Source organism: Eulemur rufifrons, chromosome 10 (assembly GCF_041146395.1).
Source record: "Eulemur rufifrons isolate Redbay chromosome 10, OSU_ERuf_1, whole genome shotgun sequence".
NCBI classification, from domain to species: domain Eukaryota; kingdom Metazoa; phylum Chordata; class Mammalia; order Primates; family Lemuridae; genus Eulemur; species Eulemur rufifrons.
This window is the reverse complement of record NC_090992.1, coordinates 29,392,980-29,414,282: the sequence shown is the minus strand read 5'-3', so window position 1 is coordinate 29,414,282 and position 21,303 is coordinate 29,392,980.

The window sequence follows — 21,303 nt, the reverse complement described above, 5'->3', positions numbered from 1 at the left end:
TTCCCATCTCATCAGCTTGATTCTCACCATAGCATGAATCTCTCTTTGAAATTACTTTGCTCATTTATCTGCCTTCTCCTTCCGAATGTAACCTTTATTCTTTTTTGTTTCCCCCAGAATTATGTCTTCTATTACTAGCCATATTCCAAACCTAGGAAAGCAGCAAGGCAAAGAGATGGGCCAGGAAGTTAGGAAGGAGAGAGATGGAGAGAGAGGAAATTCACAAGGACGTTAATACAGTGTATCTAGTTCATTCAACAGCCTCTGAGCATCCACCATTCATGCAGCTCTGTGCCAGGCAGTAATGAGAGAGAAACAAAAAATGAGAATTAAGGACAATCCCTGTCCTCAAAAAGGTTACAGTTCAGAGGGGAAGTAAAAATGTATCCAATTCCTTACCTAGATAAAAATAAAATTACAACCAGAGCTAATTCAAAGAATGAGAAATACAAGCTGCTATGAGAACTATGACAGCAAGATTTGACCTTAGCTGGGAAGGCTTCACGGAGACAATGTTTGAGCAGAAGACCTGAAGGTAGGAATGAGTAAAGGTGAAGAGAGGAAGCGCATTCTAGAAGCAGGGAACAAGATCTCAGCAGCCAAGCCTCACATGGTGGTTCTGTTACTGATAGTGACGGTGGTCTCCAGGCAGCCTCAGTACCCCTGCCTCTCTGGGACACTGTCATCCTAGCAGGGCTCCTGGCTGCATGACAAAAGGTGGTCCAACAAGATCAGGGGGTGTCAATTAATTACCATTCTTTGTGCTAGAATCATTTGTAGTTAGTCTCAGAATAAACATGAGATGTCTAATGAAATTTTATCTGTCTGCAGCAGAATTTTAATTTGCATGCTTTATGACACTAATATTTGTATAGTAGCCAGTGGTTAGCTTTTAAAATCAGCCTTTCTCTTCATTTATCTAATGAAGCGTAGGAGAAAATTAGGGTTTTTTTCTTACCCTCCCTCCTCCCACACCCAAATTTCTCCTTCCCCTGGGTATTACTGGACATTTTCATATTTCCATTACTTTACTTGCTTATTCATTTAACTAATATTTGCTGAATCCACTATGGGCAAGATATATGACAGGAGCTCTAGAGAATTCTAGCTCTCAGGAAATAGACATTCTCAGAGACTGATCCATCTTTTTCCTCTTACGTTGCAGGTAAGAATCTACCTCTATGTGCAGTTTCCTAAACATACCATGTTGTTCCAGGTCTTCATGTATGGACCTATCATTCTCTTTTCCTAGAGTTTTCTTCTCCTTTTATAGACCCGACAATTTTGTTAAATTTAGCTTAAATTCCACCTCTTTTTTAAAGCTGCATATCTCTCAGGATTGTTTTGATTGCAACTGACAGAATAACCAATTTTAAGTAGCTCATACTTAAAAGGAAATTTATTGTCTTATGTAGCTGAAAATTCTTGGGGGATATCTGCCTTCAGCTGCAGCTTATTTCAGGGCAAATCAATGTCACCAGCAACCTGGTTTCTTTCTTTCTTTTCTTTTTTTTTTTCATATTTTGGTTATTCTCCTGTACAAACTCTAGCCCTTGTAAACTTGTGGTTTCACATCTGTTGGGGGAAAGCAAGAGTACTTTCCCAGAAATCATAAGGAAAAATTCTATCATTTCCTATTGGGCTGAATTGCATCTCATAACCATCCTTGAAAGTCTTACTCTTTTCAGGGGAGTACAGGGCTGTGACTAGGCAGCCCTACGTCTTATTGCCCCATGACTATCTCTTGAATAGTTCATTCTTACTGTGAAGCCCTGATTTTTCTTAGCCCTAGATATATTATACTTATACGACTATCTTCTACATGCATGGAAATTCATTGTGGCAGATAAGATGGAGAAAGAGACATGGGATAGGGATGACAGCAGCTGTAACAGATCTACTTATAGAGATATGAATAAATAAATATTCATTCATTGGTGGCTTTCTCTGCCCAAAGTATCACAGGCGACACACAAAATTATAGTTTAAAAATAGAGATACGGCCTAAACCCATGAAATTAGATACAGTGTTGTCAAATATGATTATAATGAAAAAAATATCATTAGTGCACATTTATTATGTGCTAAATAATGTATGATGGCTTTACTAACATTTCTCATTTAAACATGCAACAATGTACTAATTTATAGATAGGCAGAATCTTGGAATTAAGTAATTTGCTTGGTTACACAACAGATAAATGACCATATCAAAAATTTGAATCTGCCATGCTAGGAGATGAGAATAATGTACAAAACTCAGAAAGTTATTGCCCCCACAGAGTGTACTGCTACCGTAGGGAACCGTATTGAAATAATCATGCACATAAAGATCAAATTATACAGTGAAAGCTTCACCATGAAGCATCACAGGGTGCGATGAGAATATATAGCAGAAAGTCTCTAAGGCATCAAGAAAAGTTCTTTAGGAGAAATTATGTTTCAATTAAGACTTTGTGGATGTGTCCAGAGTTAATGGAATGGAGAGACAAAGGATATTCTAGACAAAGTACACAGTGTGGTTAGATGTCCTGAGGGGCAAGGAAACATGGCACATTTGAGGATCCAAAAGGAGGCTACAGTGGTTAAGGTACCATGAAATAGCGTGGTCTATGGATAGCCAGATGTGGAACAAAACTGTAGTGATAATGGTCAGCCTTGAATTTTGGCCAACCTTGCAGGGGTGGATTAGGTTATAATATATATTTTGATTTTTATCTTTAGAGTAACAGAAGCAATTTTGAACGTAGGAGTGACTTAATTACATTGCATTGTAGAGCAAGAAAGAAGGCAGAAAAGAGACCTTGCTGTGCTGTTAGAAGTAGACATAGAGACAGTGACTGATTCAAGAGAATATTAGGGGTTAGAATAGCACTAATAGTACTATAAGTACTAATAGTGGTATTTAATCATGACATTAGGTATTGGATTGGATGCGGGAAAGTAGTGTGAGAGAGAGGGAAATTTCATGATGAAGCCCAGGTTGGTGTAGTTATCTTAGCATGAATCGAAGATAAAAGGAAGGCAGCATAGTGACATTCATCCTTCAGGTAGGAGAACTGAGGAATGCAAACAGGATTGGAGGAGGGGCAAGCGTGTGCTCCGAAGAAAAGAGGTAAGCCCATGTGGGGTGGTTTGCAGAAAATTAGCAGGGTCCATTTGGTAAGGGTAAATGATGGGAGATAAAGTAGGAAAATAGTATGGAAATGGATTGAGCAGGGTTTCAGAAACCAGGCTAAGGTGTGCATACATAATCCAGTAGCCAGGAAGAATCACCAAAAGTTTCAGAGAAGAAGAATGGCCAGCTGGACCTATCCGGAAGATTCTTTTGTGACAGCTTAGAAAACAGTATTTGTGGGGCACAGTGAAGGAATGTAGATGAGACTGGAGTGAAGAGGAGCGGTAGAGACTAATGTCACGCATTCAGAGAAAAATAGAACAGGTTTGCTAGGATAGTGGAGACAGGGCAGAGTATCAGATCCAAAATCTCAACTAAGGTGACTGTGCCATCATGCTGAACACTATCAGGTTTAGGGAAGATTAAAACAGTGATCCTCCATCTCAGGGAATTTACAATTTAGGGAGGAGTAAGATTTGGTTTCATTTTTATAAATCCAATGAGTAATATAAGATAGGAAAAAGCTATAAAATTTCAAAAGACAGAGGGATGGTGCTCTTTGAAGGTATCAAAGAGGACCTCAGAGAAAGAGAAGTATTTAGAATATGGTTTTAGTTCAGTAGGCAGAGAAGAAGGAAAAAAGCATTGTCAGAGGTTACAAATCCTTGTGTCTCTAGAAGAATCCTGTTTTGACGTTTGCCTAAGATTCCATGCAATATGGCTGATTGGTTGGTATGAGTTTGCCGCTCTTTGTTTACAGCCCCTCACAACTAAGCATCTTCTGCAAATTGCTCTAAGGAGACCTATAGCCCTTTCCAGAGTAGTTAATGAAGATGGTAATGAGATTGGGCTGAACTCTAATCCCAGGTGGCCCCCTATAGACACTCTGACCTCCTTGAGGACTGTAATGCCACTTGCTGCTGCCCTGTGTCAGTTTTGCCATTGCGTTCTTTGACAGTTTTCAATCCTGATGACAGTGCTCATATCCAAGGCAATTTACAGTTAATCTTGCAGGCAGGCTCTCATCAAACTCTCACACAATTTGCAGAGATGCCAACATATAACACAAAGCATTTGTTTCATGTGTTATAATTACAATTCTATCAGAAAGCCAGTCAAGGATTTCTAACATTTTTATTCTCATAACACTAAGCAGCATATCCATTTATATTTATAGCTGTGGGGCTGGTGGCTTTGTTTGGAAATGAAATTAAAATTGCCAGTGGCTTTCCTAGAATCATAGGAACAAAATATTTCACAATAGGAAGGGGGACTAACAGGTCATCTGATAAAAACTGTCTTGTTTGTCCAGCAGTTTTATAGATTTTAACCATTCTTCCCATTTGCCCCATGAGATATATATATGTATTTTTTTTGAAACTGCGCAGGAATTACCATCACCATTCTGTAGTTGAGGGAACTGTGTTTGAGAGAAATAACATGGCTTGCTCAAGGTGAAAGGGCTGGCAAGTGGCACGAGCCTGGAACCCAAATCTTTTGATTCTTAGATTACTTCTCTTCGTCCTTTAGTGTGTTACTATAAAAAGTATGAACACTCTCAGGGGGCTGCTGAAGTCAAAATCAGGAAATAGGGGATTGGAAAGTAACTGTGTTTGAAGTAGCCAGATATTATCAAATATGTAAATGATAGAATTTTATAGCCAACAGGGAAGGTACATGCCCAATCTAAAAACATTAACACAAGGCATAGCCCAAAAACATTGTTCTGGCCAAATATACTGTATGTGTAGACTGAATTTGGTCAATGGACTGCCAGGTTATGACTCTTATTTCAGTATCTGAGAAAAGAATGTTCACTCAGTTTCTGGTCCCTCAAATCTCTAGTTTTTTAATATTTTATCTTTGTGAAAATGTTTGACCTTTTCCTTTCCCTAATACTCTGTGTCAAGGATTCAAATCCTCAGGTTTTTATATGCATGTCTGAAAATCACATTCATATCAGGAACCGTATTAGACATATGGTTATCATGATAGTTAAGATGGTATATGTATAAAATAAGAGACAGTCAAAATTACTAGTGGGTTCACAGAAGGGGGCTTTCCCTGGGGACCAATATGATGAGCAGAGGCTTTCTGGGAATTACGATACTTCATCTGAGCTTTAAATAATGGGTAAGCTCTTAGATGACAATGATGTTCAACCCATGGTCTCCAAATTGAGATGCTCAAAATAATTCATTGAAAAAGAATGAGAATATTAAATCTGTATTGATTTTATCTATGCCTATTTAAAATTTTGTTTAAGCTTACTATATACATATTTGTAGACTAATAGCTGTATATAATTTGTAAATAATAAATATGTATGTATTTGGGTATGTTCTTAAATTTTTCTAATGAAAGTTGAGATAAAGAGTTTGAAAATTATTGAACAAATAATAATTACTACCATTTCTGAATGGTTATTATGAAGTAGATACTTTATCCATTTTCAATTTCATTCATTTCTACTCTTTATTATTTCCATTTTTCTGCTTGCATTGGATTTTTTGCTCCTTTGTAGGTTCCTTAGATAGGGGCTTAGACTATTGATGTAAGACATTTCCTTTTTCCTAATGTACGTATTTAGTGCTATGACTGGGTGGCTAAATAACAGTAACTTATTTCTCAGAGTTCTGGGTGCTGGAAGTCTGTGTCTAGGAAGAAAGCTTGGTCAGGTTCTTGTGGGAATTCTCTTCCTGACTTACAGATGGCCACCCTCTCCCTGTGTTCTCACATGGCTGAGAGAAAGAGTGAGCAAGCTCACTAATATTTCTCCTTATAAGGGTACCACTGCTGCTGTAAAGGCCTCATCCTCATGGCCTCTTCTAAACCTAATTACCTCCACAAGGTTCCATTTCCAGATCCTATCATATGGAGCATTAGGGCTTCAACATATAATTTTTGGGGGGATGTGACACAATTCAGTCTATAGAAATTTATAACTGTCTTAAATATTTTCTCTGTATACACTTAGGACATTAGACAGTGTTATAATTTTTGCTTTTACTGTGGAATGTATTAATAATATCAAAAGCTCAAGAGGAGAGGAAAGGCAATTGAATTTATCATATTTTTTGTTTACCTTGTTCTTTCTCCTTTTCCAATGTTCCAAGAGTCCTTCTTTTATCATTTTATTTCTGTTTAAAGAACTTTATTTTTCATTCTGTTAGGGTAAGGTTGATGACAACAGGTTACGTTAGTTTTATTTCTTCTGAAAATACCCGTATTTCCCTTTTTTTTCCTAAAGAATATTTTTGTTACATAAAGAATTTTGGTTGATATTTCCTTCTTTCAGTAATTGAAAATGTGCCAGTTCCTCTTAGCTGCTATAGTTTCTGGTGAGAAATCTGTTGTCATTTGGATTGTTTCTCTTCTACAAGTTAGTTGTTATTTATCTCTTCCCACTTTCTACAATCTTTTGTTTATCTTTGGTTTTCAGAACTTTGACTATGGAGTTTCTTGGTGTGGATTTCTTTGGGTTTCTCCTGTTTGAGATTTACTCCTCAGTTCCTTGAATCTGTATGTTTACATCTTTTGCCAAATATGAGATATTTTAAGTGCTTTATCAGCTATGTTGTCTTTCTTCTCTCCTTTCAGGACTTCTAAAATATGAAAATTAGATCTTGCCTTATAGTTCCACATGTCCCTGTTCGTTATTTTTTCCAATCTCTTTTCTCTCTGTAGTTCAGATTGTATCATTTTTATTGTTATAGCATCAAGATCACTGATAGAGGAGACAGAGAAAACTATTTGCCTCATGCAATCTACTGATCTCACTGTGGATCCAGGGGCCCCTAACATTGCAGGGCAGAGAGCAACCCTCCTCTGCCATAGACTCAGAGTTTATTTCCAGAGTTGTGCACTCCCTAGAGCCACAGAATCCGTACTGCACCAGCCCTGAATTACATTATTTTCAATTTCGTAACTGAAGGTTAAAAGATGAAATCCTTACAAATTCATTGCTCACATGGCTTAGTCTATGCTCTTAAGTAACTTTCATAGAAATATGGTCCAAGAAGTCAAAATTAATTTGTAAGTATTACAGTGTTTTATGTTTCTCCAGAGACATTAAAGAAGAGCCAATTCATATGATTCTTCTCAAATGAATTTTTCTCCTTTCCACGGCTCTGCTATGCAATGTTATATACCCAATGCTTTTAGAGTCTGTGTTACTTTTTCTCTTTTCCTGTATCTCATGTCACTGAATATTTTTATTAAATCTTTCCTCTCCTTCCTCCTTTATGGTTTTATCTCATTTTGCCTATGTCACTCAGATCTGTATTATAAAACTTTGAGAATCAGTGTGGAAAGGCAGGCTATTCTTCAAGAGAGAGATGGTAGGAGTGAAGGAGAAACTGTGAATACACTTTTGAATTCCATCATAGCTGCCAATACATTTGTGGAGCTGCCTACTTCTATAGAGTTATCTTTTAAAGTATGATACCCAATGCAATAAAATCAACATTATTTTATCTGCCAGCAGCTCAGAGTTAATTAGACACTAATTAAAAGAATTTCTCAACGCCTCATTTCACTATGTAGGCATAAGCATTGTAAGTGTCATTTTGTATGCGAGATGCAGAGGGTGGAAACCACACATTTAAAGTTGGGCAATATGTATCCATTTCCAAACATTGCAGAATAGGTGTCTGAGTTGGAAATGATATCAGGGATTATCAAGCCACATGTTTCTCAGTCTGTAGGCTGTGTCTCCGGTGGTACACCAGAGGTTATACAAAGCTATTAAATATTATGTGAGGAAACAGTGTGCATAATTCTAGAAAAGTAATTGTATTAAACAGTCATCAATTCAAAATATAAGTTTTAGAATAAAACAGCCAGACATATATTTTTCAAAATAAAAATTGGAAGCTACTTTTAAGATATATTGCAACGCATCAAAGAAATTGAAATATTTTCATTGGACTGCTTCAGACTCTGCCCCCACACCCGACTAGAGGATATATTCACTCTCTCTTCATATAGGACATCTTGACGCACATTATAATGTTCTAATAACCTGGTGTGCTATTTAAATTATAGTGTTCTGGTACACATGAATCCCAACCCCCACTTCAAACATATTGGAATCAAGATCTCTGAACAAAGAACCTGAGCATCTGGTTTTTGTTTTTACTTGTTATGTTTTTTAAATTAAAGCTCTCTGGCCATTCTAATGTGAAACCAGCATTGAGAATCACTGATTTAGGAGATGCTTTAGTGGAAACATAAAAAAAGCACAATCATATTCTTTTAATTTTATACCTAAGGCAGCTAAAGCTCAGAAATTGGAAGGAACTCACTCAGGTCACGTAGCATATTACAGTCAGAGCTGAAACTAGAGTGCAGATCTTATGATGTCTATGAAGTATTTCTACCACTGCCATGTTTATCAGCATTACGTTCGTCATTGACTGGCATCAATTTCACAGACAATAGTTGCATGTAGGCTATCTGGAAAGAAAAAGAAAAAAAAACCTCAAGCAAATCAGTACTATCTGAGCTGATCCCCACAGATCATTTAAATGGAAATAGTCTGAGATTGGAAGAGCTAGAATATTTTCTTATTTCCAAGTATTTATCTGTTTATTTCCTTAGATCAATAAACAGGCATTTGGGCAGCTCAGCGCTGGGCATCCCAACGAAAGCAAAGAGGACTCCGCAGTTCCCTCAAGCTTTCTAGTCCAGCTTTCTAGCCTACATGCCTACAACTGCTGCTGGTGGAGGCAAGGTAGAGTGAGAGGGGCCTATTATCCCCATGGCAACACAGATGCTGGGCACCAACAGAAGAGGAATGATACTTTGGACTTGGGGACCAAAAATGTTTCATGGAAAAGGGAGCTTTGAGTTGGGCTTTAAAGGCTGAACAGCATTTGATTTGAGTGCAAGGAAGGTACACCTCACCTACAGTAACCAGAGTGAAGGCAGAGGGGTGGGAAGGTACAGGGTACACAGTGGAGCTGCTCTTCACAGGTTTGGATCTCAATCAGGGATAACATAAAAGTCACATAGGAAAAAATAACCCTTGAAAATTATTTAAATCACCCACAGAGTAGAGTCCATATCTATGCAACTAACTTCATGCAATAATTTGTAAGTACAAGTGTAGGGAAAGAATGCTGACTAAGTAGCAATATAAAAAATAGAATAGGGGAAGTCTATATGGCTTCCTGAATATTCAAATCAGTCTACCCTTAAGAAAACCATCAAATCTCTAGGAGAGTGGCAAATTCCAAAGTGCTCTGGCTGGCTTGAAGGATTTATGATTTTGTGTCATGCACAGTATAGGTATGTTTGCCAAGGTGAGGTTTAAAGGAGGTAGAAGAATCATGTCTCACTCAAGCAAGAATCTAGTATCATGTTTTCTCACTGTAGAAAGTGAACACTGAGGGGCAGATCCTAGGTGTTGGGGGAGTAACCATTTTAAAACACACCAGAGCATTTTGTTCTTTTTAACAAGGCCTGCCCTCTGGAGAAACCATTTTATCAGAGCCTAACCTGTTGGGATTTTGTTAGTGCCTAACATACCTGGGAAAAGGGAAGGATATTTTTCTTCAGTCTTCACTGTGAGAACCTGGTACAGCTCTTGGATGTAAAACTCACAAAACTATGCTCCTCCCCCATGACTGGGTCCCTGAAGTTTTAATTCTCAGAGTTGCCCACACTGAACCTCCAGATATTCATCAATTACTATATAGGTTCACCTATACTGGCATTGGTTCCCCTGGAAGTTTCTGCTCTGATAAAGTTGTCATTCTCTGTATCTGCCTCTCTATCTACTTTGGGGGGGGGGGGGCAGCAGTTTATCCTGTGACCATACCTCTCTGATGCAACTAAAAAGAGTTATTAATATTTTTTAGTTTGATTTTTTTTAAGATAGGGTCTCACTATGCTGCCCAGGCTGACCTCACAGTCCTGGGGTCAAAGGATCCTCCCGTCTCAGCTTCCCAAGTAGCAGGGACAATAGGTACGTGCCACCACACCTTGCTCTATTTATCTTTTTACTTGTTGGAGAGTAAGGCTTCTTAGATCCTTACCTAAAGTCCTGGTTCTAGCTTAATGATATCATAATCCACTGCTTCATGAATGTTAAGGGCATTTTCTAACTCCAAGCCATCTTTCAAATGCCAACCCTCTAACTACAGTAAAAATCAAATGTAACAGCCTGGATTTTAATTTTCAAAAATTAATAGTTTAACTTCACATTGGGAATAATGTATAAAATTTTAATCTAAAAGCAAATAGGTATGAGGTGTCACAACTGTATGCATGTGTTTTGGGGAAAATGAGTTTAAGGAATTTAAGTGAATACTTTCTATACAAAATTTCAGTAAGAGAAATAGGAACTCAGCTCAACTTGAACTGGGCAAAGAAGAAAATGTGGCAAGTGAAAGAATAACCCATTATGAAGTAATGGTGAGTAGTCTCTATGAAATCTATACTTTCACCCTAACTCATTGATCCATTTCAGTTTGTGTAACCTTGTGGTCTCTTGCCAAGAAACTTTATAATAAATTGAATCTTCTCAGACTTTCCCGACTCAGGGAATCTCATTGCCTCCTTTCTCACCCGAGAAAGTGATAGAAAATTAATCAATGAATTATTAATTTTGCTAATAATATAAAATTAATAAAACTCACTTCTCCTAGGCTAAGGAGAAGCTGCGATCTACTTAAAAGAGTGATCACTGTGACTATTTTACGAGAAATGGAGGTAGCCATTTATTAACAGGTACATTACCATTTTAGTTAAGACTGAAATGAGATCACTGGAAGTATAATATTCTTCCAGAATTGCTTTCATCTTAAAGAGACATGGCTATCTAGTTTCACTGAGTTTCACTTTCCCCAGAAAAGCTTGGTATCGATGTCATATTGAGGTAGAAAGCAGTGATTAAAAACAAGAAGAGAATAAAAATATGATAATATATTTTCTCTATGCCCTCATCACCATCTCGTATAGAAGGACTGAAGGAATCCCTGGTTTGAATTTTCTGCACAATTTTTTCATTAACACCTGGGAAACCAAGAGAATGGCCACAATTTTTAGACCTTTTAAGTTAGTGTTCTTTTGCCTCCAATTTTTAGAAACTGACTTCAAATACTTCAACCGAGTAATGGAAATATACTAAAGAGATACTGGGCAATCTCTTCGAAACCAAGAATAGCCAAAGGTTTACAATCAGAGGCTGGAAAGCCATTGAGGACCGTGACACTAATATATTTCCATTTTTCACCCATTCTTCTCTCCCTGAGCATTTGGCCAAACATAGCTTCGCCAAACCTCCAAAGTTTACATTTCTTCTATTTAAGCAAACAGGCTGAAACATATTTCAATCCAAATGCCAAATACCCAAGTAAGACATTCTAATTGGTCTACTCTAAGTCAAGTGTCCACCTGGTTCACTCAGGTCATCAGAGGGGGATAGAGTCACGTCATGTAAACACAGCTACTAGGGCTTACCCCTGCGAGTGGCAGTGACAGCTATCAGAGGAACTGGATCATTATCAGCTGATCACATGTCCACAAAACTACCTAGAGCTTTGGCCTGAGATGACAGTTCTCTCCCCGGGACTCTCCACTTAGTCAGTAGGCATGCCATACTACTGGGACACACTGTTACGTGGGATGCAAATTAATCTAACAGCTCTCCATGGCAACCAGTTTATCACCCACCCACACATATTTGTTGTGGTTCCTTGATTTCTCTTTGGTTGTCTTTTTTTATTTTTATTTTTCTCAAGAAGCAGATGTGCCCTCCGAAAATGAGGTTTGATACAGCATTGTCTTTGGTTTATCTCCAGATGTGGCCAATTTAACAGCTCACTCCTAGGATGGCAAACAAATGCTTTCCAGGGAGAAATCAAATGATGACATTTAAGTCTTAATTGCTGCTTAGAATAATATCCTTTTTAATGTTTAATTCAAATGAATTGGCTCTCATGGTTCTCTAAGTTTAACTTAAAAGAGCTGTGGAGTTAAAGAATACGGTAATTCACTTCTACAGCATTTCTTAAAACTAAAAGAAATGTCATTTTGTACAACCTTTTTTATATTCATAAAGCATGACGACTATGTATTTAGTTCTACCGTAGTTTATACCTTGCCTGCCACATACCTACTGATGCGCAAAATCTATTTCTTAATGAAACATGGAAATCCTGCAAACTTCTGTCATCCTGTATCCCCCACAACTGTGTAACAATAAGGTTTTGAATTTGTCAAGCAGGAAATTAGCATATTTTCTCTCTGCCAAACCTATCGCTTGAAATTATGCCCTTAAAATATAATTCCTTTTATTTAAATAATGTATTTCTTGGAGTCACGTATTAAAACTCAAACACCACTAGAAGGGACAACACATTAATTTATTAGCTGAGAGATGCAGTCCAGTTCAAACCTATGGTAAAGCCTTGCAAGTCCATGCTAGCCAACTTGTGCAAAGGGAAGATGGGATGCCTAAAGAGGTGACTCAGCTTCCAACCGTAGGAGATGATCAGGCAGAGGCCAAATGGCCACCTGGCACAGATATTAAAGATCAATATTTAGACATTGAATGAAATATTAAATATGATGATTGCTGAGATCCTCCCACATATGTTTCTATCATTTTGTTTGATTCTTTATTCATCCATCTATCCATCATGTATTCACTGTCTGCTACTACTATAAACTCTGGCCAATCAGCTGTAAGGAGAAAAGAGACCACGATGCTGAGATTATAATCAAAGGCTCTATAATTAGTCACTGGTAATACAGCATGAAGTAGTTTATTAAAAAGTTAGACATGTTACTGCTTGAGCAGTTGCAGATAATTATATGGTGGAAAGACTGCTAAATCTGCTCTAGCAGATGCCTAACTGGAGCATGGAGCTAGGGACCCTGGGATAGAAGAGGCTAGGAAAGAACTGGGCACTGGTGGGGATGTATCACAGGTACCTAGAGTATAATGCCAGAAAGGTACTTTTTGAATCTTAGGATCATGAGTTCTAACAACCACCACCTGCTCTCATGTTCAAATCTCCTACCGAAACCTTTCTACGCCCTTTTCTGACAATTCTGACAATTACCTTATTATCCCCCCTTGTACCAGCCCAACTTTCATTACATTCTACTTTTAATTATTGATGATATTAATTAGAACAACAATCATAACTATAATTACTGAGCATGTACTATGTGCCAGACACTGTATTATCTGCTTGCATTATCTCATTTTATTACTTACAAGTTTACCATGAAGAAGAGTCTATTATTACCCTCAGTTCACAGATGATATCCCTGAAGCTCAGGTCAGTGAAATATAACTTGAATATGGTAACATGGCAAGTGGCCAAGCCAAAACTGAAACACAAGCTAATATAATGCCAAAGATTTTGCTCTGTGATTTCTCTTTTTTTTACATTGGGCTGAAGTCAGCTTCTTTGGACCTTTAAGCCACTGGTTCTGATTGTACCTTCACAAAAGGTACACTGCTCATGCAGCTGACAGATAACGCAAAACCTGTCAGCTGTCCAGAAAATATCCAACCATCGTTAATGTAGCGAGAATGGGTCATGGCTAGATACTTTCTGGACAGCCCTCGTGTGTTCTGAAGTCCCCCTGGTCTTTTCTTCTTCTGATTAAATACTCCCATTTCCTTTATTCTGTCTTCATCAAATGTGTCTTTCAAATGCCTCTGCTGCTTGCTCTCATGTCTCCCTATCCCTTAGAATTTAGCAACTCTTCTCAAACTCTCTCCAAGTGGTATACCAGAAGGGAACACAGTTCTCGTATGTGATCTAACGAGCATTGAGTGGAGAAAGATCATCACTGTCATTATTACTATCCATCAACTGCCACCCATTGCCATCATCACAACAGCAAGTAATATTCAAATTCAAATCAGAGCTTAGCAAGTGAGTTTTAATACACATCATCTTTATAATTTTCTCCTTGGCTGTAGATACCACTAATATAGCTAAAGAACACTTCACCTTTTTTTCTTTTCTTTTCTTTTTTTTTTTTTTTTTAACTTTTGCTAGAAAGTACCTTCCTGTCTTGAGTCGAAGCCTATCTTCCTGTAGCTCTCCAACTTTGACTCCCATTTCTGTCTGCAAAGAATCACAGTGAGTAGGGGAGCTGGAATTCCGACCTAGCTCTGTATCACTCCAAAGCCCACACTCTGAGCTGCTTTTCTGCAGTGTCTGGTGTCATCTGAAAATACGGTCAGCATGTTCTGCCCACATCACTAACAGAACTGATCAGTGGAGTCAAGCTGAACAAGTAACAGTATTAGATAATCTTCATGTGCTTTCCTGTATCACCCTGGGTTGGCCCATCATACAGCACTTTCTTTGTCCATTCTAGAGCTCATAAGTGTATTTGAAAAACAAATTAGAATCTTGCCACATCACCTGGCAAATCCCATGTTCCTGCTGCCAAAACTGCTGTAAGAATGGAGCCCTGCAATCTATTTGATACAGTGAAACAATGTATTACTGTGAGAGGCAGAGCATGTTGATCACCACTTAGAGAAAAACAATATCAAAATCAGACTCTATGGAAAAGACTGAAATGATAATAGATTTTAGATGAAGATTTCATCTCAGTGTCAAGTATGTCTTTAATAGTTATTACCCCCTTGAAGTTAACTCTTTTGATACTAACAACTAAAAGCTGTACCTAAAAATATTATCCCTCAAATTTTTATATCTATTATTCCCTTTCTTGTCATAACAAAATAGCTAGGAGAAGGATTATTTCCACCCAAAATGGGTATGAAGCCATTGAAACACAGAAATAATATTTATAGTTTATAAAATGTCTTATAGTAACAATAACAATGTAGGGTGGCTTAAAATAAGAGATACTATCAAAATTGAGTGCAGCACAAAAGAACAGAATCTATATCATTAGGATGTAAAGAAGTGTATTACTGTCTCAGAAAACTCAGACTTATGATGGCTGCTACTATTTTCTTTGAAAATTAACTCTAGGTTTTTGGTAACCTAGAGGAAAGAAGAAAAACCTATGGATTTCATAGGTTATGTCATTTTGAGAAGGAGGGTTACCATTTCATTGGGCAAGAGAAACGTAGAGTATGCAAGTGTCAGAACTGATTACAAGGAATATATAAAGGAGAGAGGTTAAATAAACATAAAACCACATACTTCCAAAGCTGGAAGGACATTCAAATCTCTTTGAATGGCCTGATTTTACAAATAAGATAGACCTAGGCACAGAGAAGGGAAGTAAATTTCCGAAGATCACCCAAGGGCATGAAGTATAATAGATAATGCTGGAATCTGAGCCCGGGGCTCAGAGTCCACCACATTTTCCATGTTATCACATCACTTACTCTGAAATCCACACCGCTCCTTCATGAGGGAAGGAGGAGGAACCACACAGTCCTGATTCCTGGCCCTGTGCTAAGAACTCAAAATATAGAACCATGCTAGCTCAAGATTAAAGAAAGGCTTAAACGTCTTCCCCCTTTTTCTCTTTTAAGAAGTCTAAGTTTAGAGAGCTATCTTTAGCTAAGACTTGGTTGACAAGTGGAACTGAACAAAAAAATTACAGGGCAAAAAGTCTTTGCAATTCTCAAGGAAGAATATGACAAAGAAATGAGAACCAAATAAAAATGGTTTGTACCAATTTTAATCTTTTTAACAGAGACAGAAACAATAATGTCTATAGCCAAAAGCAACACTAACTGGATTCTGATTACAAGGCAGGCCCTGGACTTGCCATTTTGCATGCATTATCTCATTCAATTCTCACGTGAATCCTGTCAAGTTGGTATTCTATCATTTCCATTTTATAGGTAAGGACACTGAGGCACAGAGGTTGTCTTCTAGAGATTAAAAACTCTTAAGGGGTAAATTCAGAATTTGAACAAAGGTCTGACTCCATTTCCACTTTTCTTGCTTTGCTGTGGCATAAAAAGAATTTAATTAAAGGGAGAAACAGAACAGTATGTATGTGGAGGCCGAGATTGGGTGGAGTGGGGAGTGGCAGGAAGAGATAAAAAGAAGAAACTTCCTAAGAAACCACAAAAGGTCCTTGGCTTTATGACCTAAGTCCGTGGAACAGAGTATGAAAGAACGTAAAAAATTTAATGAAGTTTTTTGTTTTACTATGGTTTTGTTTTGGGCCTCTTTTTCTTAGCTTTTTGTTTTTTTCTTTCAGTTTTTACTTTTTTTCATAGCATGGAGACTAAGATTACTAAGTTTTAGGAGTTGAAAAACTCGTAAAAGATACAGGCAGCATTTTGCCCTGTAGGGAAAATGATTCCGATGTCACAGGTCACACATCAGGAAAAGCAGGGCTGCCGTTCTGGGAGCACACAAGAGCTCGGGATAGAGACTTTCCGTCCATCTATCTGTTGTCCCCTTGCAGTCACTGCACGTGGACATAGTCTAACCACCAGAAAAACATACCACTTCTTCCTTATTTCTGCCATACCATTGATATGCCATGTATGCATTTTATAAAATTATAAAACAAAATGTATTTTTTTTAATTCCCAAAATCAAGGACAAAAGGGAGAAATGAGTTCAGGTATTTACGAAACTTGTGCCGTGACCACACAGAGAAGACTTTTTTCAAGTGATCTTGAAGCACAGTGATTTGGCAGCTCATCCTTTTTATGGGATATATCCTAAGGACAAAGGAAACTTCAAAGAAGTCTCAGCAGCTTTCTGTTCTCATATGGTTAATCAAAAGACTTATTGGCAACGTACTTCTGATACAATTATAACAAAATTATAAAGCAGCGCAAAGACATCATTAGGAATCAGGAATTTCAGTGTAAGAGAAATGAAGTATAAATATAAAATCAACAAGGTTAAGTAAAAGTCATGTAATCCTAAATTTGAATTGGAAATGATAGCTTATATTCAAGAAGTAAATTTTTTTTAATGCGTATTTCCTAGCTCTCACCACAGATAAGACCTTGTAACAATGAGCACCCCTGGTGTCTACATTGTGATCTCTAAACATAAATTCCTAATTAAAAGGAACTATGGCTCTTTGGATCAATGTTTGATTCTAGGTTTGTGATAGGAAATGTACAAGAGGACCCTAAAATTTATTGTCATATCACAGAAGTCAAAGAAGTTATCTATTATTAATAGTGTCATGTCAAAAAGACTCAGGGGCCAATTTGGATAGGTACAACAGGTGGTACTAGGGGACATTATTCAATAAGAATGATACTCGCAATGGCTTGAAACTTATCTAGTATGTACATATAAATGTATGAGTTCATAATAAAACCAAACACCACCACATTACACAAATTGTTGGTCAGCATTAAAGGAAGATAGAAAACACAGTTTACCAGTTTAAAAACTGGTAAGTAAAGGAAAAATATCTAATTTTTATTTTGCTTCTCTTATATAAACCATAACTTGGGATAGTTGATGAGTGAAGGTTTCCAGAGGGGTGGGGAACCTGTGGGCTTGGGACCCCATGTGGCCTTCTGGATCCTTGATGAGAGATTCTTGCTCGATCATACCGGTCTATTTCCTACATTACAGAAAACAGAGATGAGAGAAGAATGTGCAATTAGCAGAATCAAAACTGTAGGAAACTAAAACACAAAATTATTTTTTCAACAATTATAAGAAAAAAAGTGAGAGATTGAGAGAGCCTATAGATTAATACAACTAAGAGACATAGCAATCAATTACAATGGATAGACCTTAGTTTTATTTTAGTTTGAACAATTTGTGATAAACGAAAAAAGAGAAACACAAGGACAGATAGAGCCAGAGTCAGTCAACTGAGAAAGGTTGAACCCCTTAGTCATTACTATTTCTATCTGTTAATGTGTGATAATAATATTGTGTTTATACTTTAAGATATTTTTTAGAGATTGATGCTGGTGTGTTCATGGATCAAATGCCACGATAGGAGTAGATCAAGGTTGGCCATAAATTGTCTTGTAAAAAATGATTTGGGAATTTTTCTTCTTTTTCCCGTTAAATAAGTACTGAGATTAGTGATCTTTAAATATTTGGTAGAATTACTGTGTGAAATCATATGGGTCTGATGCTTTTTTGTGAGTAGGTTTTAAATGTACATCTTTTGAGGGTAGATAGACGGGGATTGTCTTTTGTCCTGCTACTCCCTCAGAGTGTGACCTTAGACAAGTTACTTAGACATCCTCAGCCTCAGTTCAACTGTAAAATGAAGATAATAATGCCTAGAGCCCAGGATCCTTATCAGGATTAAATGAGGTAATGTGCCTTTTAATTTCTTATCATTACTATTTTCCTTCCCATCACCACAGGGCATTTCCACCTGATATTTCTTCCATCTAGACTAGATTTGTCTCCCCTTTCCTCTTTGCCTAGTTAATTCCTACTAATCCTTCACATGGCAGCGCAATCATCATTTCCTAAGGGAATCAATTCTGATTCCTTTTCCCTCCTAGCCCCAGGTCAAATTGCCTTATTACTGTTCCTGTAAAACCATATGCTTCTCCTTTGTGGCTCTGATCACAGATATAAGTTCACATTTGTTAGTTAATATTTGATTCATATCTGTCTTTCCTTTGGCTCTTAGCTCCATGGCATCAAGCAAAGTATTTGTGTTCAGCATGTAATTCTCCTTAGCAGCAAAAGTCTTGCTTGGCACACATGGTATATAGTCAACAAATATTTGTTGAGGACATAAATGAATCGATGCATAGGGAAATGAATTCAGTCCTTAACACAGTGCCTGACTCAGAGCCAGCACTCAATAAATGCTGGGACATTGAGCAGACAAATGGAGAAATATGGAACTACCACGGAAGATAGCAGAGTCCAGAAATGGAAAGACACTAGGTTCTAATGATGTCACTTGAGTCTCTGAATCCAGCTATGACTTTTCAACCACATGAAATAATAAATTCCCCCTTCGCTTTAAATACACTGAAGAGTTTTTTTTCTCTTTTTACTTGCAAATGAAAAATACCCAAATGAAGTGGCTCTCAATGCTGCCATACCCCAAGTGATGCAAAACTGTTTCATATAAGTTTCACCCTTGGGCTGACTTTTAAAAAGTCATTTATTTCTATCTAAAATTTGTCTCCTTCTAGTTTGTACCCATCATTCCTGTTCTCTCATTTGAATTCAGATGAAATATGTCTGGTCCCTCACCTAGGCCTATAGATATTTGATTATTATTATATTATTTCCTCTTTTTCAAACTGCCCATGCCCTGCCCAGAGTTTCTTATACATTGAGACTTCAAATCTAAACCTTAAGATTATCTTATCTATAAAATATTTTTAGTAAGGGCATATCAAATGACTATTTTTGTTATTTTGCATAACTGTTAGAATTTTTTCTTCTTTTCCTTTTTTTAAACTTCCAAAACAGATTATAAAATGGGTAATGATTAATACATTCCATTTATACACAATAATGTGAGCCCATGTATCCCAAAGCAACATGGAAACAGCTGCCAAACCTACTCACTTCATTTTTCACAAAATGGGAACAGCTGTTGAGTGTCTCATAAACATCTAGAGCAAGACATGAAGAAATTACAAAGGGAACCCTTTTAAAGCAAGAAGTATATGTTCCCAAATGCTTGAAAAATCATCTTAGAAACTGGTAAAGACAGGCAAGATCCTAAGAGTTAGTATATGAGCTCCAGAGAAGACAAGAGACGTTTCCAAAGTCACAAAGAGGTAGCAATAGACCTCAGGTCTTCAAAACTTTGTCTTCTTTCTGCTTTGATGCCTATTCCACACACAGCAAATCATCAATTATTAAATAAATGTTAGGATATCAAGTGCTTTGGATTTGGAGGAGGGAAATAGCTATAACCATGTGTTCCAAAGGAAAAAAAAAAAAAAGAAGCGGAATTGATAGGCAATTTTTGAGCTTGGCCAATAGCTGAGATTTAACCAAGAACTCTATTCTGCCTAAATTCCAATCTAAACAGTAATCTAAATAACATGTGATTCTATCAACCAAGGAAAATTCTAAGTTATTCAAGCATTCATCCAGTCATATTTATCATATATTTTTGAGTACCATAGACAAGGCACTGTGTTGAGTATGTTGCGTGTGTTGTGAAGGCAGAAGGTGTTTAGGTGGGGTGGGAAAGACATGATGTTTGTTCTCAAGAAGTTTACAAACTGTGAGGAAGTTCCTGAGACGTGTTTTTCGGTGATAAGTAACAATAACTGCAGTGTTATGTTCCAACTCATCCTCTCTACTCAAGTCATGGGAAACTATTCTTTGGCCCTAGAACATAAATCACAATGGCTTTAGTGTTTGCTACACATATGTCTGGATGAAAAGTGAAGCATCTTAAATTATGACCTTAAATGCTTTCTTTTCCCTTTATTTTTTCAAATACCACTCATTCTTCAAAATTTATCCCAATTCTCTGCTTATCTACAAAGCTTTCTTTGAAGTCTCCTCCACTGACATTAACCTTACTATGAGCCCTTTTAATGTATTACTGGCATGTTTTCTTGACACTTAAGCATATGATGTTTAATATAGTTACTTAACTGCTTTTTATGTTAAACCTTATTTCCCCAGCTATATTGGGCACCTGGGCAACAAACGTCTTACATTTTCCACAGTTCCTAGAACACCACAATTTAAGTGTTCCATGCATTTCAAAGAAAGGAATAGATAAATGCCCCTTCCCTTTGATTTTCCATTGCAAATTGAGTCTATTCAAGAACTTTTCCTCCTGGCCATCTAAACCCAGTCATGATTAAGGTATTAGGAAATACATCTTAAGGGGAAGGACTGATTATTATTTTAATTTTACCATATTTCCCCTAGTTGGGGCAGCCTTCATTGCTCACCGACCTCATCCACTACTGGTCTGTGGCATGTGTGTGGAGGAATGAGATTTGGTGACAAGAAATAATTAGAATCAAATTAGTCAAAATCGTATGAGATTGTCAATCCTTGAAGCACAATATAATCCAGAAAAGCACAGTCCGAACTATCAGAAGAGCAGCCATCGAAAACTATGGCCAACTCATCACTGATCTTACCTGAAAATGCAAGAAATTTCAATCATCTGGTATGTGTGGGAGGTATGAAAGATTTTCAGTGTTCTTAGTGAATGTGTAGAGTCCATGCTTTGGAGAATACTTGCATACAAAGCTTGGTTGACTGCAAAAGCAATGGGCTAATTCATTGTGGAGGAGGAAGAAAAGTTTCAGTGAAGCTTAA